General features: G+C 29.2%; 1 protein-coding gene across 3 annotated transcripts in view; it reads left to right on the forward strand.

Moving 5' to 3' along the window:
- Positions 1–1,985: 1,985 nt before the first annotated feature.
- Positions 1,986–5,044, forward strand: part of LOC106468259 (Krueppel homolog 1-like) — a 49,731-nt gene continuing 46,672 nt past the window's right edge. For 2 of the 3 annotated variants that reach the window (XR_002612600.1, XM_022396595.1), the window contains exon 1: positions 1,986–2,288. The gene's annotated coding sequence lies outside the window, so the exon portion shown is untranslated. Of the gene's footprint in view, positions 2,289–2,997; positions 3,051–5,044 lie in introns of those variants that run through there. The other variant, XM_022396596.1, reaches the window with a different exon arrangement.

A 5,044-nucleotide genomic window follows, 5' to 3' on the forward strand; every position in this document is an offset into this window, starting at 1 on the left:
AATTTACGAAAAATTAACTAACGAACGGAGGCGTAACAATATATTGTTTGATCAGTTGGGTACTCTCACTGTTAATGATATTTGCGGACGTAATCCCAATAATATTAGACATAATTCGACCATCTTATGAGATTTAGGTTATTCCTATATACAAATTATAAACTAACAGCTGTTGTTGTTTGTTATTAAGCACAAAGCTAAACAAAGGGTTATCTGTGCGCTGCCCGCCACGGGTATCGAAACTCGGTTTCTAACGTTTTAAGTCCGCAGACATACCACTTTGCCACTAACAAAACAAAAAGAGTTCAATTTCTGTGTTCATCATATACTTTAGTGGTAAAATAATTTTGAAATTGAACATAAATATCTAAATATTGAACAGAATTAAATGGAGGCTTTCAAATTTCTTCCACTTCAAGTACAGTGTAGAGTAAATATTTTGAACATCTTAAAGGATAATATGGTTTTATGAATGGACTGCATTAAAATAGTAATCTTGTGTAACTTGTGTTTCTTTATAATAATAATATCATCTATTCACCTAAATGTGTGTGAATATATCGTGTAGAATTTATATAGAGGTTTTCCAAATTTGCGTTAACATTAACAACAAACTGTGTGTCTTCATTTGTGTGTAATTTATATTTTTCAGAACGATTTGAGTGTAAGATATTAAAATTGAATAGCAGTAATTACAGTACTAGCGCTTGTTTTTATTCAGCTTTTCCAATATTCAATTTTTTAAAGTAATCCACGAGATGTTTTTGTTTCCTGACTGGGTGTATTTTCGATATAGACATTAAAGTATTTAAAACGTTGTGCATAAAATGACTTGTTTGTTGTTAAGCAGAAAACTGCACATTTGGATATCTGTTCTGTGCCGACTGCAGGGATGGAACATAAGATTTTAGCGCTATAAGCCTCCGAGTTTATCGTTGAGCTATCGGGAGGCAAGATAAAATCTCCGCATTAATGTAATTTATTTAAATGCCAATACATTTAAACTTAAGAGGAGATGTGTGGAATTTTAAATTATCAGACACACGATATTTTGAATTATTTTAGTGAAGTTGTGAATATATTTCCATTGTCAGAAAAAATAAAGCAATAGCCTTTGTATTGAACTTGGTAATTATAAAAGTATCTCAAATACATTCAATTATTGGTTGATTTACCTACAATGGGATGTATACATTTTAGTTTTGATATGTTTATCTTACGTTTGAAGTATTTGAATGATATTTTATTCCAAGTATGTTTCTGAGATGATTCATAATATGAGATAATTTGTTTGTTTTCCGATATTCGACGAAAGCTACTCAAGGCATGTTTGAGCCAGGCGTTCCTGATTTTGAACTGATAGACTAGAAGGAAGGCAACTAGTCATCAGCGCACACCGCCAACTCCTGTCTAACAGAATAGTGGGGTTTGATTGTCACTCTTATAATGTATCTACGGCCCTAAACTGGTGAATACGTTTTTGGGGCAATAGGGCGCGAACCATGAACCTTCAGACTCACACTTTAAATTACTCTATTCACTAGGCCACTCCTAGCCCAATGAAAACATGTATTGCAATGTTAAAAATAAATATCCTGAAATAGTTTTAACGTGTGTCGATTTTGATTGTTTCCACAAAATTAATCTTTATAATATTTACCACAAGATGGCAGCATCATATGTAAACAAGGCGGAGCTTTCAGTTTGAGTGACGTACGACGAAGGACAGAAAAATGTCTATATTATAACATAATTTTGCACATATTTAATAATAATACAATACAAAATGGTAAATACGTATAATATTACTTAAATATATTTATTCTTTATCAGTAAATCTCAAGTTAAGCAATTACAGTAAAATAATACATTTCTGACATTCGCCGAACCATAGCCAAACACAAACCACTATCGAGAACACCGCGGAGCAGCGACGGCATTTTTTTATATGTCTGGAAAAGTTTTTTTATTTTTTTATACTTGATGTAGTATTCATCGGATGAGACGAGACGAAGGCTCTTAAGTTTATTCGAGCGAATTGAAGCTGTCATTGTGAAACTTTTGTGATCTTTAACCATTTTTGTTGTTTTTTAATCCACGTAAGCTAAGCGGCATCTGGCAAGCAACTGTTATTTATCATTGCTCGATTCTGGTAATAAATTAAACGAAATTTTCCGCGCCATAATTTGAGATGGTTTGTCTTGTCGGGCTGCGTATTTAGAAAGAATTCCTACGTTCTGTCTTCAGGTCTGATTGACCACAAAAGCAACTTTGGGGTCGATTGGCAAGTATGTTAAGCTTTCAATACAAATTAAATAATTTAACACATTAGTTTCCTTGTTTACAACAAACTGTTAAGTTGTAATATAGTAATTTTCTCAGTATGAACTATTATTGTGTAAGCTAACGTTTGTGATTTTTACTTAGTTACGCTTCGAATTATTACTATTATATACAATAGGCCTAGCTTTCATTAGGCTTAACTTTAACTTTTCACAAGATCTGTAGACTATAGGTCTTTCTCTAATGTGGCTCTGCTAATACTAATAGTAGGGCTGAAAATTTTATCTTATTAGTTGTACCACTAGAGCGATTTCTAATTTGTTTATTATCAAAACTGAATGAAATTGAAAATTAAGATTAAACAGAGAATGTGTACGTCAAATTCTCGTTGATAGTAATACAATTTCAAAAGATAAATCCTTGTAACTTATAACTTATTTATTATAAGTTAGAATCATCCACGAATTGACTTAAAGTTAAACTAAAAAAAAGTAACTTTAATTGACCATATAATTATACTACAATATTATTAATAATCATTAGTGTTAGTCATTACTATATATTGTTATAACTTTATATCAGTACTTACTAGTATTACTCATCATGTATTAGTGGTAATAATAATATACTTGTAATGGAACTAAAATTTGTCAGATAATAAATTTACAGTTGGCCATTTGCAGGTTTTAGGAATAGGCTCTGTCCTTGAGGTATCTAAGAAACAGTATGAGATTTCTTAAACTACTAGTAATAGTACTACCTAACAGGTATTTATGATATTTGATAAATTGTAGTTAACATTTAAACATGGATGTGTATACCTCATAAAGTAATGTCCAAAGAAACATTTATGGCTTTCCTTTTGTTAAAAATTTTTACTGACATTTATAGAGAATATCTGCCATACCATTTCAAGCTGTTGCCAAATCTGTTGATAAGTTACAAATATAATATAATTAACAGTAAACTTATTACACATTATACGTTTCAATGGACGAGTTTAAAAATTAAAGCCAAAGAAATAACTTCTTAGGAAGTTTGATATTTCATTAGACTAAAGAATTTTGAACCATTAACAAATCAACATTTTTGTACACATAATTATTTCATTTGTTTCTTAGATAATCCTAGTGGTAATTTTTTTTAAATTGGTAATAATTAAATGTCACATTAATGACTATGACACTTTATCCTATCACACTACTTGTTTAGAACTGTACCTACCTCGTATATTATTTTTAATCAATCCTTGGAGAATGACCATTAGGAATCGTTCCTATCTCTATATAACAAAATACACCTTTGTGCTAATAGCCAAATCCAGAATTTTTTTTAGAAGTAGAATATTCTAGCAAGGTAATTCTGAAAAATACAGTATAATTTTGTGAAAACAAATATTTTTGTACAATAAGTCATTATCTAAAAGAAAATTATTATTGAGATTCTTTAGCAAGTACAGGTCTTGATATAGTATTATTATTATTATTATTATTAGATAATATGTGAAAAGTGAAAAAATATTTAACTGATTAGTGACTGATATTCTTTAAATATATTATATTTTCTGTGCTGGTTATGAATGTGTATACTTTTTAAGTTAAGTCATTAGTTTTAAAGATTTACAAAACAGTAATACGTATGTGAAATTTTTAATCTTTATGGACTTGGTTCTGGTGGCAGTACCACCTTCAGTGGTAATGATAACATGATTGGTTAATATTTATTTTACGGTTCCTTATAATCCTGAGTTATCATATACAGAGAAGTTATATATTTTCCAAAATTTCACTCTGCATTTAATTTAAACATCATCTGTATGTAGTAAATAATATTTATTAATATATTGTTTTACACATAATTTGTTGACACTACGAGAGAGAGAGGATGCCTTAAACTGTTATTAAGAAGCAGATCCTACTTGTACAACACCACTTACTCACAAAAAAAGACATTTACATATTTTAGTATTGAAACTCGCTGTTCACACTATGGTCCACCGTGTAAGACTTGCAAGGTCCTGTTCAGTAAGATAAATTCTAAATAGATTTATCTCTTCTCACTTTCTTAATATCATAAAAAAATTTAGAAATGCAAGTCTCCAAGAAGCTGTCCAAATGTTTGGCTTAGATAATAAACAAAGGACACAAAATTGTTCAAGAAGTTGTTAATATAAATAATAAGTAACAAAAGAATCCAGAACAGTTCCTTAAGAGCAGTCATATTCTTCTGTAAGAAATATGTTATTTGGGTCTGAACTTTTCAACTAATTTCATAATCATTCTAATGTAATAATTAATGTCTGACTTGAAGTAGTGTGAAAGGCTTTCTAGGATGCAAGTTAAGTATTTTTAACAAGATGGGAGTTATCTGATTGGTACTTAAATCTTGAGTTACAATATCAGACAGGACACCCTCATTCAAAAAAAATAAATAAATAAAAACCTTAGCAAGAGACTTCTAACAATTTGATAAAGCAAGAAAACCTCTTTCTAAAACAATGCTGATAATCATTATATGAATATCAGTTACTTACTTTTTTTTAATCTAAAACAATGCTGATAATCATTATATAAATATCAGTTACTTACTTTTTTTTAATCTAAAACAATGCTGATAATCACTATATAAATATCAGTTACTTACTTTTTTTAATCTAAAACAATGCTGATAATTATTATATAAATATCAGTTACTTACTTTTTTTTAATCTAAAACAATGCTGATAATTATTATATAAATATCAGTTACTTACTTTTTTTTA

The sequence above is a fragment of the Limulus polyphemus genome, unplaced genomic scaffold (genome assembly GCF_000517525.1).
Source record: "Limulus polyphemus unplaced genomic scaffold, Limulus_polyphemus-2.1.2 Scaffold2938, whole genome shotgun sequence".
Lineage (NCBI taxonomy): Eukaryota > Metazoa > Arthropoda > Merostomata > Xiphosura > Limulidae > Limulus > Limulus polyphemus.